Source organism: Cetorhinus maximus, chromosome 4, assembly GCF_964194155.1.
Source record: "Cetorhinus maximus chromosome 4, sCetMax3.hap1.1, whole genome shotgun sequence".
In the NCBI taxonomy this organism is placed as follows: Eukaryota; Metazoa; Chordata; class Chondrichthyes; order Lamniformes; family Cetorhinidae; genus Cetorhinus; species Cetorhinus maximus.
Genome location: NC_135882.1, coordinates 6904934 through 6917666, shown reverse-complemented (window position 1 = coordinate 6917666; position 12733 = coordinate 6904934). Strand labels below are relative to the sequence as shown.

The 12733-nt window shown below is 40.4% G+C and overlaps 1 protein-coding gene across 3 annotated transcripts in view; it reads right to left on the bottom strand.

Moving 5' to 3' along the window:
* znf407 (zinc finger protein 407) overlaps positions 1 to 12733 on the bottom strand; it is a 438369-nt gene that overhangs the window by 29720 nt on the left and 395916 nt on the right. The gene's annotated exons all lie outside the window — the stretch shown is intronic.

The following is a 12733-nucleotide window of genomic DNA, read 5'->3' as shown; positions in this document are numbered from 1 at the left end:
AGGTTCTCTTGTCAGAGATGTTCATTGCCTGGCACTTGTGTGGTATGAATGTTACTTGCCACTTATCAGCCCAAGCCTGGATGTTGTCTAGGTATTGCTGCATTTGAACATGGACTGATTCAGCGTCTGAGGAGTTGCAAATGGTCCTGAACTTTGTGCAATCATCAGCGAACAACTCCGGTTCTGACCTTATGATGAAAGGACATCATTGAGGAGGCAGCTGAAGATGGTTGGGCCTAGGACACTACCCTGAGGAACTCCTGCAGTGATGCCCTGGAGCTGAGATGACTGACCTCCAACAACCACAACCATCTTCCTTTGTGCTAGGTATGAACTCCAACCAGCAGAAGGTTTTCCCCCAATTCCCATTGACTCCAGTTTTGCTAGGGCTCCTTGATGCGACACTCGGTCAAATGTGGCCTTGATGTCAAGGGCAGTCACTCTCACCTCACCTCAGGAGTTCAGCTTTTTGTCCATGTTTGAACCAAGGCTGTTACGAGGTCAGGAGCTGAGAGGCCCTGGCGGAACACAAATTGTGCATCAGTGAGCAGGTTATTGCTAAGCGAGTGCCGCTTGATAGCACTGTTGATGACCCCTTCCACTTTACTGGTGATCGAGAGTAGACCGATGGGGCAGTAATTGGCCGGGTTAGTTTTGTCCTGCTTTATGTGTACAGGACATACTGGGCAATTTTCTACATTGTCGGGTAGATGCCTGTGTTGTAGCTGTACTGGAATAGGGGCGCAGCAAGTTCTGAAGCACATGTCTTCAGTACTATTGCCGGAATATTGTCAGCCTTTACAGTATCCAGTACTTTCAGATGCTCCTGGTATGCCCTCCTGCACTCGTTATTCTTGTGCATTTTGGGAAAATCTGGGATTGTCACTGACTTGCAACAAACGGGCCACATTAGCTCACCCATAGTGTTTCACATAGTGAGGCTGGTTATAAGTTTAGGTGTCTGTAGCGACCGTTGGGAGGTCCCAATCCATTCTGAGGCTACGGCCTCGACTGCATCCAACTGGTTAACTTCAAAGGCAGCATGATTGTTGGGAAGAGTAAATAAAATGTGCAGTTATGTGGCAATATTCACTCTCTCAGGACATCTGGAAATGCCTTACAGTCAATAATGTTTTGAACTGTACGCACTACCACAATGTGGGAAATGTTGCACCCAGTATGTCTACAGCAAGCTCCCACAAACAGCAACATGCGCAACCAGACAGTCTGCCTTAGTAATATTGGCTGAAGACTAAATATCAGTTAGGAGGATAGGAAGCCTGACAGAGCAGAAGGGATCTTGGTTTAGAGTCTCATCTGAAAGAAGGCATCTCCAATAGTGCAGCATTCCCTCTGTATTGTACTGGGAGGGTCAGCCTGGATTTTGTGCTCAGGTCTCTGGAGTGGGAGAAGAACCGACAACTTTCTGACTCAGAGATCAGAGGGCTACCTACTCAGCCACAGCTGACACCAAGGATCTAAAGCCTTGAGATCCAATGAGATCGTGATAGGTGCTATATAAATTAAAGTCTTGCCTTTTTCCAGTAGATGGTGGATAGGCTTTGAGAGGTAGGGGAGTGTGTCACTCGTCAGGGTACCTAGCTTCGGCCTTGCTCCTATAGCCAGAGTGTTGATATGGCTGGTCCTGGATCAATGGTGGACCAGTCAAAATGGGAGAATTGGTGGTATTCTTGAAAGTTGGGGGAGGTTACTGAGATTTCCCCTGTTTGAGGTAATCATTACCTGACACTGATGTACTGTACCTGTCAATTGTCAGCCCAAGCCTGGATATTATCCAGGTCCTGCTATAGGTTAGTGCTTTATTTGTAGGGGAGTTGTGAAATGTAGTGGAATCTTCAGTGAAGTCCCACATTGCTCACAAAAAGCATGGGAATGAAGTACCTTTGGATATTTAGCCAGATTGTGGGGATTATATCTTCATGATCCCAGAATTGTGCAAGTAAAACATGTTCCATTTTTTATAAAGCACAAAATAAACAGCAACATATGCTTTACTCTCCGTTCCCTAACCTTGTCCCCTACTTTGTAAAAGCACAGATAATCATCACTACCAAACACACCAGCAAAAAGTTCACTTTTTGCAAAAGAGTTACATTCACAAATTAACTTTAATACGACGTTATACTAATTCAGCTGTGTGTGTGCACGAATACACACATCCCATCCCCCATCCACACACACGCGTGCACATGCACACTCTCACATCGTGTAAGCTGCAGAATAAAATGGCACACATCTTGTAAAATGACTTTCCTTACAACAATGTATTTACAATGCCCTACCTCAAAACAACATGAATTCAGCTCCAAGGGCAAAGATTTGTTTGAGGCGAGAGATCTAGCTGATTCCAGGTCCAGGTATTATATTAAGATCATAGTTGTTCATTTAACAAATTCCTTTTATTAGAAAGGGGGTAAAATCCAAGGGTACCTGTATTGCACTGGATTAGGGTAGCACTCACACTTCTGAGTCAGAAGATTGTAGTTTCAAGCCTGGCTCCAGAATAGAGCACACAAATCTGGGCTGACAAATACAGAACAGTATTGAGGGAGAGCTGCACTGTCAGAAGTGCCAACTTTTGGATGAGGTTAAACCTGCCTGGCCTCTCAGGTGGATGTAAAAAGTCCCAAGAAACTATTTCAAAGAAGAGAAGGAGAGTTATCCCTGATGTCCTAGCCAATATTTATCCGTCAACCAACATCACTAGAATAGCTGATCTGGTCATTATCATATTGCTGTTTGCCTTACTCAAATTCGCTGCCACGTTTCTTACATTACAACAATGACTACACTTCAAAAAGTACCTCATTGATTGTAAAGCACTTTTGGACTTGCTGAGGGTGGAAAAGGAGCAACATAAATGCAAGATAGTTCTTGATGCAAATTATCTCATTCACGAGGGTTAGAACAGCCTTACCCTGTAACGCAAAAGAGACAATTTTGTAAACTGATGCTCTAGATTGACTAAGATCCTTTTTGTGATCAGTTGGCATAGTTTGCTTTTGGCACTGACTGACACTACAGGAGTGTTTTATGTGGCATCTACAGGAATCTATAGCCTGTCTGTGGGTGAAGCCTTCTGCATCTGCTTATAGTGGCTTCAATAATCCTTCCACCTCTTCAAGTGCTGCTTTCTAAGGTGAGTTAAGAAACTTGTGCGACAAATAGTAAAGCTGCAATATGTCTGTAGGCAGCAAAAACTGGTGAGTGTACATTTGACAGATAGAACGCCTGACGGCAGAACACACAGCCTCTGATGGCCTCGGGGGGCGGAGGTGGCGGGGGGAGAACATGAATTGGAGTGCAGGAGAGTTCAAACAAAGGGCACCAAGCATGTTACGGTTTGCAACAAAGGTAGGTCCAAATTAAGCAAGCGCTCTGCGTCATTAATAGTTGCAATGGTTTCACGGGGAGTGGAATCAACCATCAAGTCAGAGCAAAACTTTAAACCTTTGCTAACACGAAAAACAATTAATCTGTGATTGTTGGCAAGCAGGCAGTGGCTTATTGCCAATGGGAAGAAAAGAACTACAGGGAGTAACCTGAAGGATGGAGTTAGATGCACCACAGGAACGGTCAGGAGACATAATGGTGATGTCAAAAAAAGTATTAAAGTCACTGTGATTCTATCATTTTCCCTCCACTAAAGACCTGAGATACTTCGTTAATAGCATCTGTTTGTTAATTAATGAATGAAGAAAAGATATTTAGGCAAAAATAGATATGAAGCACATAATGAAGAATAGAAGAAAGTAAGAAAGGAAATAAAAGACAATAAAAAGGCAATAAGAAAGAGTGTAAACAAGCTAAGTGGATAATCCCAACTCACCCCAGTGGATCCATTAATTGTACTTGGAATTCCAAAATACTTTTGAGATGGTGACTGCGGAATGAAATATCACACCTGTAAGAATTCTAATGTTTGCCTTGCTTTTTCCACCAATGTGGCAGAGGCGAGATAGAGATGAAAAACACACTGAAGCAGTTATTGATCAGGTGTTCACTGTGCTCCCTGGTGACTATTGAACTAGTGTGAGGATTATTCAAGTAAAGCTGTGTCAAGGGAGCTGTGACAATGCACTTACAATCAATTACAGAAATTAGTTGTGTAACTTATGATCACCAAAAGATAACCCTTTAACCTAGAAAGATTTTCGAATAAGTTTAACTCCCAAAGCATTGAAGCTTCTTTTACACTATGTTTCTTTCTCTACATATCATTTTGCAAACAACATTGTCAAATGGAAAACTTTTTTTCTTTCACTTACATGCATACATCAATCGCCCTAAACTCCGCAATCACTATGACCTCTGTTGAAGAAATATACCGAACAATGTATACAGATAGCTAGCAAGAATCTGAAAGCATGGAGTTTAAAATTGCTTCTATAGAAATACCAGAAAAATGTCAAAAGGTATTTGTATATATGACTTGTAGAAGCATCTGAAAGCTTTCTGAAACACACTGCATCTCAAACTCTTTCTGCAGCCCACATATTGGTCTAGCAGGTCTAACACATGGATATTAGAAAATCATTGTACAAAATCACTTTTAGATGAAAATTAACAATGTGATTGATCACCATTCTCATCACATTCGCGGCAGCAAGGTGTCTGTGCAACAATAAGGATCAGTTCAACACTCAGCTAAAGGTTCTTTATCACATGTACATCAGTAGGAGTGATGAGAGATGTCCCATGATTCTAGCAGTCCTCGTTTGATGGCTCCACATGCTAATTACAGCACTAATTATGGTTCCTGAATATCCAGATGAAGCAAGCAGTCTATGGGAGGTACAGGCACAAATCTCAACGATTGAGAAAATACTGGGTACAGAACTCATCAACATACACTGACACATTGCAAAAGATTTTTAAAAAGTAGACATGAAAGAATGATCACCAATAATAATTAGCATAGTATGCGGAAAAATATATTCTTTTATACCAACAACGTCATAAAGGTTACAAAGAGGGCTGAAGGTAAGCAGATTTAATTTATGGCTTCTTCTTTTGTTATTAGGAAACCATAATTGTTCCTAATAATTAGCATCAGAATACATCACAAGCTGACAACAAAATTATAGAAATCTTCATATTCAAATACTCTAAGCTTGCTATTACAAACAGTTTCTGATTAAAACCCATTAGTTGAAGTGTTGACGAGTTCTTGATTGCCAGTGAGTAACCCAGCAGTGTAAATGTGAATTAAGCCCAAGTGTAAGTGTTCCTGTTAACTCGGAGATATTTTTGAAAATGTTTGCTTGACAACTGCTGATGGTTTACTCAATACCAGCAAAAAAGGTGATGCCTTAACATTTGGAAAAACACATCTTTGTGCTGTTGGTTACATTAATACCACCATTTTTTGTTTAAGCATTTAAGTACTGTAATTATTGGTAGTTTTTTTTTATTGTTCTCTTCCTCCCTTTCGTTTTGTCAAAGATCCCTCAGTGTCCCTGCTCTTCCCCCTTCAACTGACAGAACAGGTGGTCTGGGTTATCAGATTCTCCACAGCCATTGCGAGATTGACACACGCCTGGTCTACCCTTTATGGGGGCTGTGCTGCTTCTGCTAGCTTCTGTTCTTCCGTTTTCCATCACCCACCATCTATACTCCCATTTTTCTAAGAAAACAGAGTAGGCCAAGATATCCCTCATTCCTCAGAGATCTGCAAGACTCATTAGGCACATCAATTCAAATGTCTACTAAGATTAGAATTCAACATGGAACATTTTGTGCTGACCATCAATGCTCTCCAGCTAACATTACTAGGATGTACCACCATTGGTTACTGAATGTGGTTTGATTTTTCACATCACGCATGTTGTCCAACATCAGTAATTATTTTCCAGTTAAGAATAAACATGTGTCAAACACTGGTGTATTAAATAGGAAATGCATGTCGAATAAGAGCAACTTAAAGAAAATAGACAACTGAATGTTCCCAACAACCCAAATCATGAGTAAGGTTGCCAACTCCTGTTTGTGTGTATTCCCAGAGGCTGCAACACATGACCTTCTGCTTCGATCTACCCCACCCCCACACTCCTACCATTGTTCTATTCTTCAGGTGCAATGCCTTCCCACAACAAGTGGAAAGGGAACTGAGCCTTCGGACTGGATTTTCCCAAGGGATTCAGGACACGAGCACTGGGAATGAATAGGGGACCTGAGCCAGCACTTCCGGCAGCAAAGCCGACGGTGCAATCTTCCATGGGTTGGGGGGTAGCCTCCTAACTGGCGCCCTTTGTTACCCAATTAGATTAATCTCAACTGTAAATGAAACAGCCTGCTCCCCTCCCCCACATTCTCCAACATTTATATATCTAACAAAAGAAAGTCTTCTAAGAAAATGAAAAAAAAATCCTTTTAATGCTCCTCTGAATTTTCTCTTGGGGTGCTTGCCACAGAGTCCTGGAAATCGATCTCCAATTCTTGGAACCTCGGCAACCCAACTCAGAAGCGATGCAAGAACGAATGAGCTTTGTCACAGGCCACGGAAGGGCTTATGAATAGCGCCCAATGCATTTCTACATTTGGCAGAGTGGACATGTACAATTCAGTTCTGTATTTGTCTAAGCTGTTTGAACAACTTCAAACATTGTTTTGAATCAATTTATTCTGCTGGTTTTGTTGCAATATTAGTGAGGTCAGCTGATGTCATGCAGCATCCCTCTTTAAGTGAATAATTACGTGGTTTGCATGAGGAATTAACACTCGTGTTGTTATCGCAGGGCCATGTTTTGCAAGTCTTATGATCTTCACACTTATTTCTGATGCACCGATCAGTCTTGTGTGTCTTTACATATCTGAATATATCACAAAAAAAGTTCTGGTTGTTGCTCACACGATAAATAAAGCACTGGTTTTAAAGCCACATTAACCAGATACATCTAGTTATATAGACTGTATTTGTAGCAAATTCCTATTGCAATCCTCAGAGATAGTTGTGATCAAAGGTGTGCACACACAGAAAGAAATTCCTTGCGACATTTCAATACAGGAACTATAATACATAAGAATAAGAACTTGCATTTATGTGGCAACTTGCACATCCTCAGAATCTCCTAAAGCACCTTCACAGCAGCCAATTCATCACTATTTTGTTAGCAAACACAGCAGCCAGTTTTTACACAGGAAGGTTCTACAGCAGTGAGATACACGGCCAGTTATTCTGTTTATGGTGATGTTAGCTGATGGTTAAACATTGGCAAAGATAGAAGGAGAACTCCCCTGCTCTCTTTCGAATAGTGCCACAAATTCTTTAGGTACAGGCCGATGGTTTAATCTCAGAACATGAAAGAGCCCATCTCTCGCAATGTAGCATTTCTCCTGTCCTGCTCTGAAGTGATGACCTAGATTAAGTGCTCAAGTCCCAGGAGCGGGGTTTTAACCCTCAATCTCCTGCCTTTGAGGAGACAATGCTACCATTGAGCCAAGCTGGTACTTGTTTTATAACTATCTCTAAATTTTTGTATTCTACAGTACATCATTTTGTACAAACCAAATCCAGCGCCTATCACAACCTCAGGATGTCCCAAAACACGCTTCAGGCAATGAGTACTTTTGAAGTGTAGACTCTCTCAGGTTGTAGGAAATGCGGCAGCCAACTTGCACACAGGGAGGTCCCACAAATAGCAACGTGATAATGACCAGATCATGTCATTATTGAAATAAAAAAACAGAAGGTGCAGGAAATATTCAGGAGGTCAGGCAATACTTGTGGAGAGAAACAGACATAAAGGGTAGAATTTTATTGCCCTGTTACGGCAGGGCCATAAAATGCGGCGAGCCATTCAAAAGTCCGTTGAGTTCGGCTGGACTGGAAAAGCCCGCCAGCTGGAGGGGCCATAAAATTCCACCCAACATTTCAGGTTGATGACTTTTCATTAGAACAGTTCTGACAGTTCATCGACCTGAAAAGTTAATTTTGTTTCTCTCCCCCACAGATGCTGCCTGACTTGTTGAGCATTTCTAGTGTTGTACTGTTCTTATTTCAGATTTTCAGCATCCGCAGTCTTTTGCTTTTGTATTACCATTTTTAGTGAGTTGAGGGGAAAAAAATTGCCAGGAAACCAGGAATACATCCCCGGTTCTTCTTCAAAATAGTGCTATGGGATCTTTTATGTCCACCGCAGAGGGTCTCTGTTTAATGTCTCATCGCAAAGATGGCCCCTCTGATTGTTCAGCACTCCCTCAATGCCGTACTGTGAATGTCACCCGAGATTTTGTGCTCAAGTCTCTGTAGTGGGATATGAACCTACAACTTTCTGACTCGGAGACGAAAGTGATACCCACTGAGCCACAGCTGACATTATGGAATCAGAGGAGAACTTGAAAATGAATCTTTAAGGGGCCATAGTGACGTGTAATGAAGCTATCAAAACTGAACAAAAACAGAGCATTATCCAAGTGTTCCGCCTATAAATCTTAGTCAGGTAGCAAACTTGCATTATTATTTGTTTTGAGTCAGCTTCATTTAATGAATAAATTTGCACAGAGACCTGCAGCTGCACAGAAATCACTGAGACACTCTATTGTGCAGGAAAACCGGCAAGTTTTTCTTGCTAAACACTACAAACATTTCCATACCTCACAAATGCACTCAGAACTGATTGGTTGGTTTAGCATGCTAGCAGACACTTAAAGTCTTTGAATGAAGGAACTCCTCCATGTAACTATCAGCAGGGCTCAGAGTCAAGGTAAAAATAACATTAGCAAAAGTGGCAGTATCTGCACACACCAACTATGCCCCCAGATTAAAAGTGCCAGCATGGACTACAATCATTCTTGGAAATGCCAGTATGCTTTACCGGCACATATTTACCCACTGCAGGCACTGCCTCTAGGTTTGATGGCCTGATTGTATGCATAACTGCCTCTGTGAAGAACTCTACATTCTTCAAAGTTGATTAGTTTGGCAAAACCGATTTCAAAATCTAAATGCAAGGTTGATGGACTGATCCTTTTAAATCAAGCCATATGCTTCCATCATAAAGGGACTCATTTTGAAATACATTGACTGCCATGCATTATACTAACCTTCAAAAATTGATATTTTACGCAATATTTTGTTTGATGAGTGTAAAGGTTGCTGTTATTTTGAAGTATCTTGCGTAGGTTTCTACTTCTTAGGGTCTATTTAACTAGACTGCACAAATTATTTCAGATTGTAGAGAATATTGTCAATACTCCACACAGAAAACCTGTTACAGTGATGACCAAATTAGCACTGTTAAACTCAGGGAAGAAATTGGAGAGGTTGAGGACAGGTTATTAACAGTGGTGCCGTTCTTGCGCATTATAAACCTAATGCAATGGGGGAAGCACCAATTCTATAGAATTGTGCCACAGCTTTCCAACTGGAAGACAGCAGGTTGAAACAATGAAAACTGCCATATGGTGAACAAACCTTTCATCAGGACTGATCTACTCACCAGGCCTGAGGTCTGAAATGTATTCCAGTGCACATTCAATTGGGAGGCGGTGGGGGTGGGGGGGTTGGGGGGGGTCAACGAAAGGGTTAAATAAATTATAAAGTGCATCAAATTATTAGAATATACCTTACAAAGAAGCACTCCAAACAGGGATTTGTTTAGATTACCACAAGATCGTGGTAACAATATTTATACCATATTTACCTAAATGAGGCAATAGGACGATATTTACTCTTAAGCATTGCTAAATATAGTCCTTTACAGAGTAAAATCACCACCATAGTGGGAGGTTTGTTCTGATCTACGTCTTTAAACTGACAAGCTGTAGAATTCCTAATGAATGCCTTCTTTCATCTGTATGTCTGTATATATTTGACAGTATAAATATTTAGTAATATGTGAGTCAGCTTGTGATTTTACCCAGATGGACTGATTGATGTCCCAGTTTGACATTGCCAATGATGATTTGTGCAGTTATACAAAGTGTTTTCTTCCCCTCCTCTTTCACTAGCAGCAATTAGACAGCTGATGGCAAACACTCTAAGGTGTCTTAAATAGTGAAAAATTCTTTTAGCAGTTACTGCTTCTTCACAGGAATAAATTAAACTTAAAACATTTTGTGATATTAACAGATTAGCATTTTATCAGCAGAAATTATAGGGATAAAGTTCCGAGTAAATATACATATTCCAACAAAACAGATCTGAATAATAGTCCCTAAAGTAATTATTAATCTTGAAATGCTAAACAACATTAATTCATAGAACATTCTTAAATCAACATATTACTGAAACAAACTAAAGGAAAATCCAGAATTTGGTTCTGACTTTTAAGTTAATGGGAAAATTCTACTGGAGGTCTCAAAAGGGTTAAGCATACCATGGGTTTTGTTCTTTAAATTTGAAAGAATTTAATCAATAAGAAAATTCTCACACCAAAGAAAGAAAGTTACATCAATCATATTTGAGCTTTTAAATGTCAATTATTGCGTTAGATGTAAACTCTGATTTCCACCGCTACAGAAATGGGATTAAATTACAGCTTAACTGCAGAAGATCCATGTATCAGTCCTTTTTTCGAAGAAGCTGGCATGTGCTATTAGTTTGATGATACAAACAATTCTGGATATTTGTGCTTAAAGCTGCAATATTGTTTTTTTTTTAAAAAAGCCTACAGAGACCAATTTTGCATCTATCAAAAAAAAACGTATAATACAAAACCTGCCTAGAACAGAATTTTCAGTCTCTCCTACAGGATTCTCAGCAATTTTTCAACCTTTTGTAAATTAGTTATAGATAAGAACAACGATGAAAAAAGTATTGCCCTGTTTGGCTCCAGGGTCTATAAAATACTTAAGAGAACTGACAACGTAAAGTCCTTAAAACAAATAGATTGGGGCTTTCTGACAAGTGAAGGAATGATGTCTGTTTGTTGTACAACTCTGTCCTGTATAGACCTACAAAAAACAGTGCTCTACTGCAGCTGTGGCTCATAGAGATTTAGCTGTAGCGAGTTCCCCTTAGTTGACTGGTTTTAGCTACACTTGAGATGTGATTCAACTACTTCATCTGACACAGCAACAATCCTCATTTTTATGCAGCTTTTTTTTTTGGTGGGGTGGTGGCGAAGGAGAGGGAGGTGGAAATAAATAAGAAATAAATGTATTTCATTCAAGGGCCGTTTTCCTTTTATTGGATTTGAATAGTAATAACTTTGCTATTGACCAGATATAGACTGTGTGGCCCTCGGGCTTAATCCAATGACCTCGATTCACTTGATTATTATGTACTGTACCCTCAATCCATCAGCTTGCATAGACCCAATTACTGACAGTCACTGTGCTACTTCCTTGTAACCCAAGGAATGGAAAAATTGCAAAAACAGAGGGTACAGATGGTTAATTTTTATGAGTGATGACAGGTTTCAGACAATACACACACACAATATACAATGCAGGGGTAGGCTTACGTGTGCACAAATGAGTGAAAAATGACTGAACTTGATGGGAAAAGTTTCAAATAAGCTGCATTGTTTCACAAAATATGTCATCAGGAAAAAATGCATTAACTTTAATCAGTGAAAATGGTTTGATTCATTGCTTAATTTCAAGATGCCAGGCTGTAAATTATATCAAAGCTGCCATAACTAATTTTTGCTGTACTGTGCCAGATGACAAATGAAATGTCCAAGCAACCACAAGTGAAAAGCTTCCATCTTTCCTTCACGGCTGAATATTACTTACCCTAATGATGTATAATAGCCTGGAACTACACTTAACCTGAGCATTAAATGGCAGCATAAACTGTTTACCTAAAGTTACGAAGGAAAACAGCAAACGACACCAAAGAAACTGAAGCTGGTATCTTAACCTCTGCTCCATCTATTTCACAGGAGATGATAAATAGTAATATCGATTGATTGTGAAATTATTTCTCACAGAATATTGAATCTCAGCTGCCTCAACACTGAGCATTTTGTGCTGTACATTAACTTTTTCTGTCATGTAATAATGTCTAATTACACCATGTAAAACTGTAATATTAATATAGGTGAAGTATGAAAAATAGTAACATGTCACAATATTACCCCTTTGTTGCAGTTGTCTATGCAGATTTTATAGGCAACAGCAATAACTAGGCAATATATTTTTTCCAGTTATGACAAGTTTCAGAGATACCTATATGTATAAACATATATGTATACACACACATTGCATGTGCGTTTACAAACACACATAGGCAGACAGACGCACAGAGACAAGTGAGGTGCTGCATGGCATTAAAATTAAAGGGATGAACTTATGCTTCTGCAGCACCTTGCACAACCTCAGGACCTCCCCAAAACACTTTACAGCCAATGAAGCAGCCCCGAAGGGTAGTGACTGTCGTAATGTACCTAAATACTTCGGCAATGTCATAGTCAACACTGCAACTAGCTAAATTATTTTGCTGTTTCCTTTTGCAACTGAAGCTGGATTCCACTGGTTTCCTGTTTTCACTGGGCTGAATTTTACGCTGACCGGGCAGGCATGCGCCCGACCTGATTGGGCGTGAAATCACGCGGGATGACGACAGACGAGTGTCTTGACACCATTCCGCACTCGCGCGATATTTTGGTTGGCAGGCGTGCGCAAGTGTCGGAGCTGCGCCCATCAATTAAAAAGCCACTAAAGGCCATTAAAAAGGCAACTGACCAAGATGTCACGTTGCCTGTGCGATTTCCCGCTCGTCACACGGGCAAAACGGGCAGGCGGGCAGCTGACGTTTTGCAAA